Here is a 19,093-nt window from a genome sequence, read left to right as displayed (position 1 = left end):
TGTACACCCAGAAGGCATGAATACATTTACCACACCATGAATATTAGCAACAAATGAGTACCACAGCTATATTAAACACTTTGTTCCTTTAATTTAGTTTTATACCAAGAGCATCTTTTAATAAAATCTTATTATTTGCTAACAGAAAACTTAGCCTTTTGATGATAACCAATGTGAACATATCACAATAACATGTTTAGCAATGTTTATTGGTGTATGTTTTGCCTGAGGCTATGGAAATTATTGGGGTCCCCTTTGTGAACAAAGGCTGGAGAATATTTCCAGGCAGTTGCTCCTTATTCACCAAGGGGAGTCCTGTCTAGCGGGTTTTTGAGCCTAAGGGTCCCCATTTAATTATGCCAACAAATTTTTAGATGACCTATGAGAATCAAATTGTAACAATTAACATATTACTTTGACCAATGAAAGATTTCCAAGTTATTATACACCGAAAAAAATATATATTGCATTTATAAAACCAGCCTTGACATCATTTTGATCACCTGGCAACCTAAGGGGAAGCAGGTCTTTAACTCTAATGACATTTATGTATAAGTCAACTTAAGTTTTAGGCAATATTTTTAAAATCCGAAAAGGCTAAAAATAGAAAACATTTTTTAGCTCAAATGAAACAGCTGTATATATTGTAAAAAATTTGACAGACAGACACACATAAGACGACTTGCTTATAAACCAGAGAACACTGAGATATATTTGGCCAAGTTGAATTATAATAACTTTTATAATTTTTAGGTTTGTGACTATAAATAAAACTAGTCAGAACTTTTGTAGGTCAATTAACAGAGATCTCTTGCAATAAGAATCAGAAGGAATAAAAATCCTTTACACCTGTGAAAGCAAAGACAGCTCTTTTTTTGGTAGTAGGACTTGAACTCAGGACCTTGTGCATGCCAGATAACACAGCACCACTGAGCTACATCCTCTGCCCCAGCAAAGTCAGGTTTTTTCCCCCATTAATTTTATTGGTACATTTTAGGTATACAATACAGTTACATTCATCATTGGTATCTTGTACCATTACATGAGTCTCTTGGTTCTTCCCCCCCCCCTTCCCTTACCCTCCCTTCACGCCCTCCACCCTTCCCTATTTGCAAAGACCTTGTTTCCATTGTTTTCCTCTTCTCATATTTTTTCCTTTTCCTTTTTTCCCTTCCCCTACCCCTCCCAATTCCCTGGGTCTTTTAGACCTTTTGTTCCTGTTACACAATATCAATTATACATTTTTAAAATTACAATATTAAGATCTAGGAGACATTACCACAGATTTTACAGAATTTAAAAGGATGTAGAAAGCATATTACAAAAGTCTTTTTTGAAATAAATTTGACAACTTCTAAGAAGTAACTTAGAGGACAAAATAATGACACTAACTCAGGAGGAAATATAAAATTTGAATAGCACTTATTAAAGAAAGTATATTCCTAGCTTGAAAACCTACCTATATGACAACAGCAGGCTCATAAACATTTTAACTGATAAATTATATCAAACAATTAAAGCAGAAAAAAGGAACACTTCTCCCCTCATTTTAGGAACTCAACATTGTGCTAATCCTAAAATTGGATAAAGATAATAAAAGAAAAAAGTATGAACATAGATAGAAAATTGTTTAACAAAACAAACTATTAGAAGTTTTTTGTTTTTGTTTTTCTTTTATTAGTACATGTTTGAAGTACTGCTTCAATGAATGATGATTCCATTTGTCTTGGAAGTGGGTATGTGTACTCATGGAGGTTATTAGGTTCCTGTACACGGTGTATCTTAATTCTACTTACTTTCCCCTTTTCTTCCTCCTCTCCCCTAGCCCTTGGTCTCCTGGACTCATTCCTATTTCCAAGAAGTCTTGCCCCTTGTTTCCTTCTACCTGTTCTTTACTACTCTCTTTATTTGTTCTTTGCTTTACTCAGATGAGAGATACCATATGGTATTGAAGCTTGTGTGTCTGATTTATTCACAAAACATTATATTATCCAGGTCCATCCATTTTTCTAAAAATGTCTTGAATGTATCCTTCCTTACAATGAAGTAGTATTCTACTATGGGTAGTACCACGTTTGCTTTATCCATTTATCAGTTGATCAGCACACAGACTGTGTCCAGTTTTTAGGTATAATGGATTGTGCTGCTATAAACATGGGTGTGGATGCACGTATCATTGTAATATGATGTCTTTAGCTCTTTGGGGAAGATATCTAGAAGGGGAATAGCTGGGTCATACAGAATTTTTAGTTTTAGTTCTTTGAGAAATCTCCATACTGATTTCCATACTGGAGTACTAATTTGCATTTCCACCAACACTGTAGGAGGGTTCCTTTCTTTTTGTTTTATTTATTATTATTATTATTATTGTTTACCACAGCCAAGCCAGCATTTGTTATTCTCTGACTTCTTGATGATAGCATTCTTTATGGTGGAAGGTGGAATCTTACTGTTGTTTTATTTGTATTTCTCTAGTGGTCAGAGATGTTGAGCATTTTTTCATACATTTGTTGACCATTTGTGCTTCTTCTGAGATGTATCTATAAATTACACTTGCCTATTTCTTGGCTGGGTCTTTAAATTTCTTTTCTTTTGAGTTCTTTATACATTCTAGATATTAGTCCTCTGTCTGATGAATAGTTAGAAAAAGTATTTTCCCATTCTGTAGGTTGTTTCTTCAGTTTACTAATTGATTCCTATCATGTGCAGAAGTTTTTTTTTAATTTGGTCAATCCTTGTTATTCTTTCTTGTGCAATTGGGGTTATATTCCGGAGAAGCAACAGTGAGGGGCAATGAGAGAGGATCAGGATGAAAGAAGAGTACAACAACAGCAAAAATAAGACAAAGGAAAAAGTCGTGTGGTGGCTCATGCTTGTAATCTTGGCATTCAGGAAGCTGAGGCAGGAGGATTGTAATGAGTTGGCGATCAGCCTGGGGTATATAGTAAGTTCATGTCCAGTCTGAACTACATTGCAAGACCTCATCTCAAAGAAAGAAAGTGAGGGAGAGAGAGAGAGAGAGAGAGAGAGAGGGAGAAAGAGAAAGAGTAAAATACATGAGGGTGAGATGGGGAGCTGGCTAAAGTCTGTCATCAGTGCAGCTCATTTCCCTACCGGAGATGTCTTCAGAGTCCACAGCACCTGTCTTGGAAGTGTTAAGAAGGGGGACACACAAGAAGAACAAGCGATGTATCTGCACTGTTTCTCCCAGCACTTCTCTCCTATTGGTCAAAATCAAACCCATGTTGGAGTTAATTCTAACAGTAACTTTCAGGCTACAACACAGAAGCCATCCAAGCAGCCACCTGGGAAATGAGCACCCCGTGGAAAAACTGCTGAGATATGGCTGTGTCTGCACTGAATAGATAAGTGCAAGGGCCTCTCTGCAAGGAGTGGCTGCAGCAGCAATGTGGTGAGCTTCATTTCCACAGGAATACCGGGGGACAGGATGAGCCTGGCTGCAGACAGGATATTAGGTGTATGTGTGCTGTGCATAAGAATAGGGTGATGAGTGTGGAAAAGGAAATCGGTGAGTGTGAACATTTAGTTCATGATAGTCATTCTCACTTACACAATCGCAGCCTTCTATATGAAATTGACCGATACATAATGAAAACTTTGCTCTTTCCAAGAAAGGCCTATTCTTCTTTCTCACTGTCTGCACTTTATATCTGTTTCTCTTATATAAGCCCAATAGACATCCAGTGAACTTTTTCATGGGAAGAATCTTGGATACACAAGGAAGTGCTATCAACTTCCATAAGTAACTGAACCTGATGAATGAACATGTTCCATTCAATGAGACTGACGACACCTTGATGTCAAAGTTATATAATCATACCAAAGGAGACAAAAATTTTTAAAAATCCCTCAGGAATACTGAAGCAAGTAAAATACTAGCAAGCAGAATCCATCGATGTGTACCAAAGACTTTGCACCATGACAGTGTAGCACAGCTTTTAAAATGATGGGTAACTTTATTTGTCTACCCACTGCAATCACGCATCCCGGTTTCTGAGATAAACTGGCTAGGAATAATGTCCATATAAGTAGAGAGACACCTAAGAACTTTCTCTCCTCTTTCTTGCTGTCCCTTCTCCCCTTTTTAAAACTGAGTACACACAAAAAAGCTCCGTGAACATGTACTGAGCAGCAGCCACCAAGAGAAGCAGCCCTAGATGAGATCTACCATGCAAGCACACAGATCCTGGACTTATAACATCCAAAACTGTGAGAAATGTCTTTTTATTGTTTCTGTGACATTTTGTTATAAAAGCCTAAGCAGATTAATATGAGGACAGAAAAAAAGTCTCAATCTGCCTAACTTGATCTATAAATTCATTGATGTTTGACATAACAAAGAGAAAAACCATTTGCCACAGCTTGGGTATGACTTCAGTGGGTAGCACCCAAAGTTCATGTGTTGAAATTTAATCTTGTGAGGTAGTAAGAAGATGGAACTGAGGGCGCCCCACGGAGCGGCGGGCGGGCTGGGGCGCCAGAGGCACGGCGCGTCAGGTTCCTGGGCCCAGGGTGTCCCGCGGAGCTGCCCCTCAAAGCCCACGGGGAGATGGCAAACGCGACTGGCGGGCTCCTCGCGCGCCGTCTGCAGCGCGGGGGACCGGACCTCGGCCCCGCGGGACAGCGTGCCCAGAGCGGAGCCGGGAGCCCAGAGCCCAGCTGCGGTGGCCGCCAGCCGACCAGATCTGAGGCTGTCAGAGATGACTCTGGTTTTATCCCTGAATAGGTTCTGCCAGCCCATTGTCTCGGAAGGAGCTGCTGAACTTGCTGGGTACCAAGCACCATGGGAGGCTGACAGCTAGCGAGGTCTGAGGCCCCGGGGCCGGAAAGGCTCCCCTGCAGGGAGACCCGGGAGCCGGGCACCCCTGGCAGGGTCCCATTACAGGAGGATTTCAAATGCTGTAACACCCAAGATCACATACTCTAAGAGAAAGTATGTGGAAGAAGAGGATTTTCACCCACCACTCAGCAGCTGTAGCCATAAAACCATCTCGATTTTTGAGGAACGATCCTGAAGTGCACCTCCGAAGATTCGTTCTTATAAACAATTTGATGAAGAGGACCCATGGCGAAATCATCATGCAGAGTAACTGGTGCTTCCCGGCGGCCTCCCCCGTTGGCAGCGCCTCCGCCCAAGAGTGGTTCATGGCTCAAGACTGTCCTTACCGAAAATGACCGCGCATGACCAAAGAGCAGCGTAAAAAGTTCTATGCCTGCTGTTTTTACCAGGAGCGTGGGGCCACTACCTGAATCTATCCCTTCCAGTCCATGCGAGTGTCGGAAGCGCCTGCACCGCCTCCTCCGCCTCCGCCGCCTCCTTCTCTCCCCCTCTGCCTTTGCCCAGTTGTTCCCACCAGTTGAACTTCGATGTAGGCAGTGCAGCTATTTACAAGAGTGATGGCCAGACATCGGCCAGTGAAATCTTTGATACGAATGCCAGGTCTCTTGGTGTCCAGGAAAAGGCCAAATGAAACGATGAGAAGGCAAATGACATTCACAGAGGTGGTGACCCCTCAACCAGGACCCTCTGGGAAGTGACCTTGAGGTTGAGTGCAAAGGCCAATTTTATGATTTTTTTCCCCATTAACCTTATTGGTACATTTTCGGTATAAAATACAGTTACATTCATCATTGGGATCTTGCACCTTTACATGAGTCTCTTGGTTCTTTTTTTTTTTCCCCTTCCCCTGCCCTCCCTTCACCCCCTCCAACCTATCCTATTTGCAAAGACCTTGTTTCCATTGTTTTCCTCTTCTCATATTTTTTCCTTTCCCTTTTGTCCCTTCCCCTACCCCTCCCAATTCCCCTGCTCTTTTAGACCTTTTCTTCCTGTTACACAATATCAGTTATACATTCTTAAAATTACAATATCAAGATCTAGGAGACATTACCACAGATTTTACAGAATGTAAAAGGATATAGAAAGCATATTACAAAAATATTTTTTGAAATAAATTTGACACCTTCTAAGAGTAACTTAGAAGACAAATTAATGAAACTAACTCTGGAGGAAATATAAAATTTGAATAGCACTTATTAAAGAAAGTATATTCCTAGCTTGAAAACCTACCTATATGACAACAGCAGGCTCATAAACATTTTAACTGATAAATTATATCAAACAATTAAAGCAGGAAAAAAAGAAGGAACACTTTTCCCCTCATTTTAGGAAATCAACATTGTGCTAATCCTAAAACTGGATAAATAGAAAAAAAATAAGAAAATAGATAGAAATTTGTTTAACAAAACAAACTATTAGAAGTCAGATCTGGCAGGATGTAGAAAGTGGTTTTGTTATAGGGATGGCAGTGTTGGTTCAGCCTTGGAAGATCCACCCCCAAAAGTCATCCTTTTAACAGAGGAAAGGAAAAAGCCATATGATCCTGTCACTAGCTGGAGAAAAAGTATTGGACTAAATTCTACAGCTGTTCATGGTGAAAGCTATCAGGAGACTAGAAGTAGAACAGAACCTTCTCAACAGATTAAAGACATCCACTCCATACTTCCAGTGAGAATGCCTGGTATGAATGGAGAAGATATAATGCTTTCTCCTTAAGGTGGGGAACAAGGGCAGATATGCTTACTCTTTATCTGTCCATTAAACTTTGAAACCTAGTCCCCACCAAAATAGTCTGGCAATAAAATGACACAACTAGGATAGGACTAGCATGGCAGAAGCAAAATCTTTATATGTAGATGAAATGATCATCTACAGAGAAAATAAGAAATCTCTAGGAGACCCTAGAACTTGTACTTGAATTTAGCAGGATTAGAAAACACAAGGTATATAAAAAATTCAGGTCTGTGTATACTTGCTATAAATGAAGAACTGGATATTGAAATTTAAAAGTTATGTAGGAGGACAAAGGACCCAGAAAAGCCAAAAACAGTGTTGGAAGACATTTAGCACCCAATTTTAAGACTTCTTCTAAAGCTACAGTAATCAAGGCAGTGTTGATGTAAGGAAAGACATATAGATCATTTGAATAAAACAGAGAATCTAGAAATAGAACCACAGATATATGGTCCATTGAGTTTTGAAAGATTACTTAACATTAGCATTTTATAGACTATAAACTCGATTCAAGAGCCAAGGAAGAGAGAGTGTCTTCAGCAAATGGCACTAGAACACCTGGTATCCGTATATAAAGAATTAACCTCAACCCTTTTTTTCCATGCATGAAAATAACCTGAAGGGATCTATGAACCTAAATAAGAAAGCCTAAAAGTATAAAACTTTAAGAAGAAATTATAAGGGAAAATATTTATGAATTCAGAGTAGGCAAGAACTACCTAGGATACAAAAGCCATGATGCATAAAAGAAAAAATTGATAAATGAGATTCCGTCAAAATTTAGAACTTTAAATGACATCATTAAAATGAAAAGTAGTCCTTAAACAGACCATAATTACAATGCATATAACCTATGAGCAGAATACATAAAGAATTCTTAGAGCTCATTAATAGACAACCCAATTAAAATGTAGACATAAGATGATAAATAGCCAGTATAGCACAAGGAATGGTGTGCAACTCTAGAATCAGAAAAATACTAATCAGTACAATAATAAGATTGAATTATACACTCATTAGGGAGATGAAGTCAAAAGTTTTTAAAGCCTTGTCATGAGTTTTTCTTTTTGTTGGATTCTCCCCCTTTGCATTTAATTTGTCACACCCAATGGATTCATTCTGCTGGGTTTCCTGGGGTTGTGATCCTCATTGTCTTTCCCTAGGGTATTGTCTAAAATTTTTTGGAGTGCCGGTGTGGTATTCATGAAGTTCCTGAGGTGCTCTTTATCATGAAAGAATCTTATTTCTCCACCAATTTTGAAAGATAGTTTTGCAGGGTACATCATTCTGGGTTGGAGGCTGTTTTCCTTTAGGGCTTGAAATACATCACTCCAAGCTCTTGTTGCCTTGAGGGTTTGCATTGAGAAGTCTGCTGTGATTCTGATGGGCTTTCCTTTGTATATGATTTGTTTTTCTTCTCTCAACTGCTTGTAGAATTTTGTTCTTCTGTTGGATTTCTGGAATCCTAACTATTATATGCCTATGTGTACATTATTTTGATCAAGGCTAGCTGGAGTTCTATACGCCTCACTTATCTGTATGTCAAGTTCTTTTCCCCTCCTTGGGAAGTTTTCTGCCATCACTTCTGTGAACCGTTTTTTGATGTCATCTGCACTCTCTCCTGTTTCTTCATTGACTCCAATCAGTCTTATGTTATTCTTCTTTGCATCGTCTAGCAGCTGCTGGATTGATTCCTCATGTTCCCTTACAATTTTAAAGCAATTTTTCTTTTCCTGGTCACTCATTGCAATCTTATCTTCTATATCTGAAATTCTATCCTCACATTGCTTCATTCTGCTGCGCAGACTTTCCGTGGAGTTTGTAATCTCCTGGAAATCTGTTTGCATCTATATTATGGATTCCATTTGTTTCCTATGTTGGGGATTCCATCATGTTCCTTAGCTCCTCTATTTTTTATCTGTATCCTCTCTAGATTTATTAATCATGTCTTGCACTATGAGCACAATCTTTGCTGTTATCTGAGTAATTATTTCTGATTTCATTTTTCCCAGATCCTCTTTTGTTGCCAGTTCAGAGTCCAGGTGGTTCAGTATCACATTGTTCCATCTCGTTTCCCTTTGGGGTTTCTGTAGGTGATCTGGAAGTCTGTTTTTGAGGCTTGTTTGCATGTCTTCTTATTTCCACGGTGTGGGGGGAGTTTCTTCTGGCGCCCACAGGGCTCACCTTCTCTGCTCTAGGATCATGGAATGGCAGCAGGGGAGCTTCCTTATGGGTGCTGGGACTGGCTCAGCTTCTCTCTTCCCCTATCCTTCTACCTACCTATCCATCCCTCCCCAACTCCTTCTAACTCCCCATTTATCCCTCCATTTACTCCAAAGGGTAAAGTTGCCATACTGAAGAGTTTATTCACTATAAACATATGTTGGGCTGGCCCTTGTCTTTGATTTAATTCACACAGTTAAAGGCGACAGATTAATAACTACCACAAATTGTCATTTTCTAAGAGGTACTTGATGCTATTGTGTTGCTGATTGTATCACTTGGGCTAAGGTATCGTGATTGATCTAATCAGTTGTCCTTCCTGATACAATGAAAATGAGACAGCCTCAGCACCATTACAGATTCAAAATCTTAAGGCTAGCTATATCTGGAAGACACCTCTGAGAAGCAATCATTCCAGAAGGGTTCTAAATACATCAACAAAGATACTTACAATAAGCAACTTCAAAGTATTAACCCAGGAACTAAACCAAAGACAGTACCAAAAATAAAAATGAGAAGACATTTAAGTAAGGTGACTTCCACCTCACAAAAGTCAAATACTGGGGGAAATGAGGTGGAAAAGTCTGATAATCAACCACCTGGACACCATGAACTGATAGCACAGGAAGTAACAAAACAGATGCATGAGGCTCTAGAAAAATTCAAAACAGAAATAATCTCCAAGATAACTACAGAGATGGTGAGCAGAGTGAAAGACATGATTAGAGGCTCTAAAACAGAAACAGATAAAAATAGATGACCTCAAAAATATGCTGGAAGCCACAAATGCCCAGCATAAGAAAGAAATGGAAACCATGATTGTCAAACATAAGAAAGAAATGGAATCCATGAAACAGATTCAGACAAATATTCAGGAAATTAAAAACTCCACTGAAGGCATACAGAACAGATTAAAGGAATCTGAAGATAGAATATCAGATATAGAAGACAGGATTGCGGTGAAGAACCACAAAAACAGAGATTTCTTAAATATAGTAAGGGACCACAAGAAATCAAGCCAGCAGCTGCTAAACGATGCAAAGAAAAACAACATAAAACTGACAGGAGTCCACAAAAAGACAGGAGAAAGTATAATTGACATAAAAAAAAAAAACCTGTTCACAGAAGTAATAGTAGAAAACTTCCTGGACAGAGGTGGAGAATTGGACATACAGATAAGTGAGGCATATAGAACTCCAACTAGCCATTATCAAAAATATCTACACCTAGACATATAATAGGCAAGATCCCAGAAACCCAACAGAAGACCAAAATCCCACAGGCAGTTAGAGAAAAGAAACCAATCACCTATAAAGGAGAGCCCATTAGAATCACAGCAGACTTCTCAACACAAACCCTCAAATCAAGGAGAGCCTGGAGTGAAGTATTTCAAGCCCTAAAAGAAAGTAACTTCCAACCTAGACTGTTGTATCCTGCAAAATTACCTTTCAAAATCGATGGGGAAAGTAGATACTTCCATGACAAGGAAAACATGAGAAATTTCATGAACACCAAACCAGCAGTCCAAACAATTCTAAGCAACATCCTAGAAAAAGATAATGAAGGTCACAACTCCATGAGACCCAACAGAGGGAAGCCACCAGGCAAGGTAAGACACTAAAGGGGAAGGGGGAAAAATGAAATAAAAGAGCCAACAACAGCAAAACACCATGACAAGGATGAGTCAATATCTATCAATTTTAACTATCAATATTAATGGCCCCAATTCACCAAGCAAAAGAAATAGACTGGCAGAATGGATTTAGAAGCGAAATCCAGCAATATGCTGTATACAAGAAACACATCTAACTCAAAAGGAAATTTATAGACAAAGTACAAGGATGGAAAACAGTTCTCCAGGAGACAGGAACACAGAAAAAAATCAGGTGTAGCAATCTTATTTGCAGACAAAGTAGATTTCAAATCAAAACTAATTCAGAGAGGCAAAGATGGTCACCACATCCTTGTGAAAGGAACAATCCAAGAGGAAGAGATGACAATCCTAAACATATATGCACTAAATAGAAATTCACCCAACTATACAAAACAAATATTAATGGACATGAAAAACCAAATAACCACTAATACAATTATAGTGGGAGACCTCAATACCCCACTCTCACAAATAGACCATCTAGACAAAAAATTAAAAACAAAATTCTAGAACTGAACCGAACTATTGAACAAATGGACTTAATAGATGTTTACACAGTGTTCCACTCCACAAAATCAGAATACACATTCTTTTCAGCTGCACATGGGTCATTCTCCAAAACACACAACATGCTAGTTCACAGGACATGTCTAACTAAACGTAAAAGAATTGACGTCATCCCCTGTATACTGTCAGATCATAGGGCAATAAAATTGGAGATCAATAACATAAGAATCTGCAAAACACCCACAAACACATGGAAATTGAATAACACCCTCCTGAACAACCCATGGGTCACAGAAGAAATTAAAGAAGAAATTAGACAGTTTCTACAAGTAAATGATAATGCCAGTACAACATGTAAGATTCTACGGGACACACTGAAAGCAGTTCTATGGGGGAAATTCATAGCAGTCAATGCCCATATTAGGAAAACAGAGAGAACTCAAGTTATATAACCTAATGCAGAACCTCAAGCTCCTAGAAAAAGAAGAGCATAACAAACTCAAAGCTCATACAAGAAAGGAAATTATAAAGATCTGAGCAGAAATCAATGCAATGGACACTAAGAGAATGGTACAAAACATTAATGAACCAAAGAGTTGGTTTTTTGGAAGAATAAATAAAATTGATAAATCTTTAGCCAACCTTATCAAAACAAATGGAAAGAAAAGGCTCAAATCCATGCAATTAAGAATGAAAAAGGTGAAGTCATGACAGACCCACCAGAAATCCAGAGGATCATCAATCCTACTTTGAGAACCTGTACTCTACTAAAACGGAAAACACAGAAGAAATGGACAGATTTCTAGATACATGCGAATTACCAAAGTTAAATGAAGATATAGAAATTCTAACCAACCCAACTACAACGAGTGAAATTGAAAATGTAATAAAAAATTTACCAACAAAGAAAAGCCAATGTCCTGATGGCTTCACTGCTGAATTCTGCAAGACATTTAAAGAAGAACTATCACCATTACTCTTTAAACTCATCAAGGAAATTGAAAGGGAAGCAAGGCTTCCAAATTCATTCCTGAAAGCAAGTGTTACTTTGATCCCCAAACCAGGGAAAGACCCAACTCAAAAAGAGAACTACAGGCCAATCTCCCTAATGAACATAGATGCAAAACATCCTCAACAAGATACAGGTAAACAGAATACAGAGGGTAATCAAGAAGATCATACACCCTGACCAAGTTGGATTTATCCCAGGGATGCAAGGATGGTTCAACATTCATAAATCGATAAATGTAATACACTACATTACCAGAGTCAAGGACAAAAACCATATGATCATCTCAATAGATGCAGAAAAGGTATTTGACAAAATTTAACACCCATTCATGATAAAAACCCTACAGAAAATTGGAATACAAGGTCTTTATCTCAACCTGATTAAGGCTATTCATGAAAAAACAATAGCCAACATCATATTAAATGGTCAAAAACTGAAAACTTTCACATTAAAATCAGGAACAAGACCATGATCCTCACTATCACCACTCCTGTTCAATACAGTTCTGGAAACATTAGCCACAGCCATTAGAAAAGAGAAAGAAATAAAAGGAATAAAGACAGGAAAGGAAGACTTTAAATGGTCATTATCTGCTGATGATATGATACTTTACATAGAAGATCCAAAAATCTTGGTCAAAAGTCTTCTAGACCTAATTGACAGATTCAGTAGAGTAGATGGATATAAGGTCAAAACTCAAAAAAAACAATAGCCTTCTTATACACAAACAGCAGATTCACTGAGAGAGAAATTCAAGAAACAATTCCTTTTACAGTAACATCCAAAAAAAAAGAAATATCTAGGAATCAACCTGAAAAAGGAAGCAAGAAACTTCTACACTGAAAACTATAGCACTCTGAAAAAGGAGATCAAGGAGGATGTAAGAAAATGGAAAGACATCCCTTTCTCCTGGGTAGGAAGAACCAATATGGTGAAAATGGCCATACTTCCAAAACTACTATATAGATTTCATGCAATGCCAATTGAAATTCAAACAATATACTTCACAGAACTACAGAAAATCCAAAAATTCATTTGGAACCAGAAGAGACCTGAAAGAGCAAAAGCAATTCTAGGCAACAGAGACATGCCTGGGGGTATCACAATCCCCAACTTGAAACTATACTACAAAACTACTGTGATAAAAACAGCATGGCACTGGCAAAGAAACAGACCTGAGGATCAGTGGAATACATAAGAAGATGCAGAAACAACTCCAGACATACTCAGCCACCTCATCTTTGATAAAGGAGGCAACCACCCTCACCAGAGGAAAGATAGCCTCTTTAATAAACGGTGTGGGAAAAACTGGATTTCAGCCTGCCACAGATTAAAACTAGACCCATACCTATCACCATGCACTAAACTAAGATGGAAGTAGATTAAAGATCGAAATATTAGGACAAAAACACTAAACTTGCTGGAAGATAAGTTAGGTAGAACTCTTGATGACATTGGCATAGGAAAAGACTTTATGAACAAATCTTCAGTAGCACGAGAGCTAGCACAAAGAATCAACACCTGGGATCTCATCATATCAAAAAGCTTCTGCACTGCAAGAGAAACTACCAACAGAGCTAAGAGACAACCTACAATGTGGGAAGAAATATTTAGCAGCTGTAGCTCAGACAAAGGTCTACTACCAAGCATATACAAAGAACTGGAAAGAAAAAAGACCTCCCAAATTCAAAGACCCAATTCAAAAATGGGCATCTGAAATGAACAGATATTTCTCAGACAATGAAGTAAAAGCACCAAATGAATATATGAAAAAATGTTCAACATCACTGGTCATTCAAGAGATGCAGATGAAAACAACACTGAGATTCCATCTCACCCCACAAAGAATGGCTGCTATCAAGAAATCAACCAATAACAAATGCTGGCGGGGGTGTGGAAAGGAACCCTTCTCCAATGTTGCTGGGAGGGCAGACTGGTGCAACCACTGTGGAAATCAGTATGGAGATACCTCAAAGAACTAGGGCTAGAGGTCCCATTTGACCCAGCTATTCCCCTGCTGGGGATCTTCCCCAAAGAATTAAAGGAATCATACCACAGTGATATATGTGCACCCATGTTTATCACGGCACAGTTTGTAATAGCTAAAACTTGGAAACAGCCCAAATGAACATCAACTGGAAACTGGATAAAGATGTGGTTGTTTTTATAAAATGGAGTACTACTCAGCCATGAAGAATGAGAAACTAGAGACATTTATAGCTAAATGGATGCATCTTGGGCCATACGCCTAAGTGAAATAAATAGGACACATATGTGTAAATATCAAATAATTTCTCTAGTGTGAGAAATTGAAAGTATAAACAAAGATTAAAATGAATAATTGATAACTTGAAATAGAAAAAGGTCCAAAGGTGTAGGGGTGGTGGGAGGGGAAGGGGAAAGGGAAGAAGGGAAAGGAAAAAGTATGAGAAAAGAAAAAAAATGGAAACAAAATTTATGTAAATACGGAAGGGTGGAGGGGATGAAGAGTGCACAGGCAATGGGGAAAAAATCAGAAGGAAGATACATCATATACGGGTACAAGCACCTGATGATAAATGTAAACATATTGGATACCTAAAATGCACCAATCAAAGAACAAAAAAACCACACCACTGTTCCTATGGAGGTTCTGTTTCTTTTCTTCAATTAATGTTCACTGGGTTGTTGTAAGCTTTGGGTTTATTTCTAGTTTTGAAAGTATTGATTTCGATAATTTTCCAAGTATCCTCTCCTCACTGTCATGCAGAAATGAATTATTTAACTATTCAAGAATTTCTGCCTCCTCCCAAGACTTTGTAAGAGTATTTCCTCAGGTTGTCCCAAGTCATTTTAAAACCATCAACTTTAATCTTAAAAAATTCAAACATTATTCCCCTTCCCTAACAAAATCAATTCAAATTCAGTTAAAAATTGCAATGCTGAAATTCCCAGACAGGCATCTCCAAATCTATCCCCATATAACTTTTGACCCTGGGCGCCTTTCAAACACTTCTCAAAAGATATACTCATTTCATATTAGGATGGGCAAACCATAGTACACAGACCGTTATTTCACTGGCTGGAAACTAAAAAAGATCTCTACTGTTCTTAAAGATTGTGAAAATAAATTGTAAAAAGATGAAGAGCAAGCATGTGGCTTGCAAACTTAAACGGTTTACTCACTGGATCTTCAAAGAAAAACATATTTTATTTGTGGTGGTGCTGGGACCTCAGGGCTTGCTGCCTGCCAGGCAAGTGTTCTCAGCCCCAGGATGACACTTTCTATCTACTACACTTGGAACCACTCTGAAATTGAAGTTAAAACTTCACTGAACTCCAAAAAGATGTGTCTCTGCTAAGGCTTCATTAACCATAACAAATACAGTACCAGAAACTGTGTTGCTCAACCACGCTAGTACACAGTATTGTTTGAAAATTATATATACTGGCAAACTTCTTACATATGGTACTTAAATGGAAAAGATCAACATGCTAACAAATCCATCCAGCTTCTCAATGATCCTCAAAATTGTTCTGACTCTCACAACCACTCATGAGAGAGAGAGAGAGAGAGAGAGAGAGAAATTATGCTAATATTCCAAATGTATAAAGTAATTATCACAAGAACTTCTGTGCTGAAGCAACTGATCTGGATTCCTTTTTCCCACTCTGAGCTCCACACTCTCCACCCTTTCCCCCATCTCAAGCTCCTCACCCTGAATCCCTGCTCCCACCTCCAGCTCCTCACCAGCTACCCTGCTCCCATTTCCAGCAGCTCACCAAAGAAGGTGAACCAGTTTCTTACCTTACTAAAACAAAACCAGTGAGAACAAGCTCTCTTAACTTCTTTTAGAGCTACTTTTACATTCCCCCTAACACTTCTCTATATAATTCTTGCTCTTGTATTCACCACCTCAGAAGAGAGAGCAGCTCTCCTCCTTCCACAGTTAGCTTCACAAGTTGTGCCCTTCATGTTCCCATGCCAAATATTCCAGACTTTGCTCCTTCAAGTCTTCCCTTTCTTGGAGCCTCCATCTCACTCCCTCCCCTGAACCTTTCCCTTCAGTCTTTCCTTCTCCTAGAAGCTAAAACTCTTCCCATGAGCCAACAGCCCTTCCCCCTCTTCCCATTCAGCAACAAGGTTCTTGGCCTACTTCCATTTTTTTATCCTTTTATTGGGACATTTTAGGCGTACAATATAATGACATTCATCATTGCAGATATGCACCTTTACATACTCTCTTGGTTCTTATTTTTTCCCCTTGCCTGCCCTCCCTTCAACCCCTCCATCCCTCCCTATTTACAAAGACTTTGTTTCTATTTGTTCATTTTCTCATATTAATTGCATTCCCTTCTTTCCTTTCCCCTACCCCTCCTACTTCCACCTACTTTTCTTATAAGCTTCCATAATTCTCTTACTTGACCAACGTTTCCATTATCAAAATCAATGGCCTCCCTCAATTTTTAAGCTTTTCTATCTTTTTGCAGTATTTGATCAGATACTTGTATTTTTCTAATCTTCTGTCATACCAACTCTCCTGGTTTTATTTTTCTAAATACTCACATATTACACCGTTAACCTGATTTTTAATTCCTTTTATCTCTTCAAGTTTAAAAGTTTTCCCAAAGTACATTTACCTACGGCCCTTTTCTCTCCATGATGATATCCCTTGAAAATCTCACCACATCTTCAAGTTTCACTTCCACTTTTACAAAGATAATTTTCCAATCCATAATCTTTATTCCTGGATGACCTTTCTCTTCCTTTCTCTCCCCTTCCCATCTTTTGGATCTTGCCATCTATCTAGTCTTTGCAATCTTTCTCCATCAACTCTCACCTCTGTCCTCTCCTATCCATCCCTACCGTTGCAACCCTCCTTTACACCACCGCAGCCCGGAGTCTAGTAGTGCTTTGACAACCATGCTTCTCCTTTCTCGGTCAATGTCCAATCCATCTAGGCACTGCTGTCGTGTTCACTGTGAACTACACTTCTGATCAAGTCGCTCTCCTACTTAAAAATCACTCAGTGTACTACATGCTACTGTACTTAAAGTGGCTCATATGATTTTTAAAAGAGAAGAACCAACTCGTGCCTTCCTACAGAATGAATGCCCTGCTGCCAACCATAATCAGGCTCTCCAGGACTGGTGCCAAACAATCTTCCAACCTGCTTCCCACTTCCTCCTCTTTCAGAAACTCTTTTCCAGCCAGACTGTTCTCTTGCTGAGGGACCCTGGTGACCACCACCCTGAAGTTCCGCCAGCCCCCAATATTTCCAGCACAGGCCGCACACATCCAAAGCTTAGCGCTATTTGTTACAGTTCTAATCCTACCTTTTCCTGAAAGTCTTTGCCGATCTCCTTTCCCATTTCCAACCTGAAGTACGATTTCCCTCTTCTGAGCTCCAGAAACACTGCCACGGTCAGTCATCACTGCAACTCTCATCAGGTGTCTTCTGGGGGACAGACCCCAGCGGGTTGGAGCTTGGATTTGGGGAAACGGTTTCCAAGTCCTGATGATTCTGGCTGCGGATGTGTCTGTGGTCATTTTAACACAGCTGTTAAAATCTCCATACCACGTTTCAGACAGGGTCTTACACCACATCCCCCAACCAGACAACAAAGGGTGGAAAGTAGTGGCAATAACTTGCACGGAGAGACATCCAACCACATCCCCGTTCCTATCAGGAGCCGCCTGAACAAGGGCTTCACTCACCGTTGGTGTCACTAAGACAACAGCATTTCAGTTTTCTGTCAAGCTACAGAAAACAAGGGCTATAAATGGAGAAGGAAAAACCTTCCAGTGCTTACATTTTTAAAAGCCTACAATTTTAGATATTAAAACTCTCCAGCAAGATGGAAGTAAACCGGTATCAATCCCCAGGAGCATACTGTCTGTTCTAAATGCAGGGCAACCTAACGTCAGTCCACGAGAGGCAGCCAGTCATTTTTACAAAGTCTGAAGCTGGCTGTTAGCACTAAGGTAACTTTTGCAGGCACAGGGCTGAGCGCTGAGCCCCGGATCCTGGACACAGCCTAAGCCCCTTCAGCGTGGGTCCCCATCTGCCCCATCTCCGTCCAGGCTGCAACCCCTGCAGGCCCCGCGCGCTCCCGTCTGCTCACTGGGTCCAGTCCACCCCATGTCTGTCCAGGCTGCAGTGCCCCCTGCAGGCCTGGCGCCGTCCCGCCCCCTTGAGAGGCCCAGCATGGCACCCCGGTGGGTCCCAGGCTGCTGCAGGGTGCGCGCCTTCTCGGGGGGCCCCCGCCAGGACGCCGGGCGGGAGCCCCCCCCCGGGAGGCCGGCCAGGTTCCCGGAGGCCTCGTCCACGCGCGCGCGGCTGCTTCTCTAGCTCGGGCTACCCAGGCGCGGAGGTCAAGAGCGGCTCCCGACTCCGCCTCTCTGCACTTCTTACTCCTGCCCTTTACCATGTCCTCCCAGACCCTGTTTGGAGGCTGTGGGTCACTTCCGGGCGCAGCCTCACACCTTGCCTGCCTGCTCATGGCCACTGTTATGGGCCACCGTTAGGGGGGAGGGGACCCCAATGGCAGAGTGCACCCCCTCCCACGCGCAAGTTCCCACCTCCTCCTTCCCTGGCACACGCCCCCTCTCTGGCCTGAGCTCCTCAACGCTGTCTCCCAAGTCCCTTGTCAGTTCAATTTCATCAAATTGAACTGCAGGTGACCCAAACAATCGGGCTGATTTTCTTTTCTTACTAGAAATAAATGTTTTTAATATATTCCCATTAGTCACTTACACATCTTTCCTTCCAAAGTATTCAAACAGTCCCACTTTTCTACCCATTCCTTATAACTATATAACAAACTGAAAGTTCTGCGTACAAATGTAACTATCACACACACACACACAAAATCTACAATGAAGTGACACAGTGCTCTCTACCCCTCAGATGCAATGAAAATGTTTATTGAAACTTTTCTTCGGGCTGGCAATTTAGCTCAGTGGTTCCGGCACCTGCCTCGCAAGCGCAAGGTCCCGAGTTCGACATCCGGTACCAAAAAAACACTTTTCTTCAAATAAGACATGAACTACTACTACAGCCAATATTTCAAGATAGGATAACTATATTTAAATCCACGGAGACGACCATGGTACTCTAGG

The 19,093-nt window shown here is 40.2% G+C and overlaps 1 protein-coding gene and 1 pseudogene across 34 annotated transcripts in view; one reads left to right on the top strand and one right to left on the bottom strand.

Moving 5' to 3' along the window:
• Nucleotides 1-2,352: 2,352 nt before the first annotated feature.
• Nucleotides 2,353-19,093, bottom strand: part of LOC147822396 (adhesion G protein-coupled receptor V1-like) — a 62,891-nt gene continuing 46,150 nt past the window's right edge. For all 34 annotated transcript variants that reach the window (XM_087196874.1, XM_087196878.1, XM_087196882.1 and 31 more), the window contains 2 exons: nt 17,308-17,511; nt 2,353-15,523 (listed from right to left, as the gene is read on the bottom strand). The gene's annotated coding sequence lies outside the window, so the exon portion shown is untranslated. The remainder of the gene's footprint in view (nt 15,524-17,307; nt 17,512-19,093) is intronic.
• On the top strand, nt 4,455-5,671 carry LOC147822397 (SERTA domain-containing protein 4 pseudogene; annotated as a pseudogene).

The sequence above is a fragment of the Heterocephalus glaber genome, unplaced genomic scaffold (genome assembly GCF_053883595.1).
Source record: "Heterocephalus glaber isolate CG9 unplaced genomic scaffold, H.glaber_assembly_v1.0 deba00001635, whole genome shotgun sequence".
NCBI lineage: Eukaryota > Metazoa > Chordata > Mammalia > Rodentia > Bathyergidae > Heterocephalus > Heterocephalus glaber.
The sequence above is the reverse complement of the archived record's forward strand: the minus strand, read 5'-3'. Positions and strand labels throughout refer to the sequence as shown.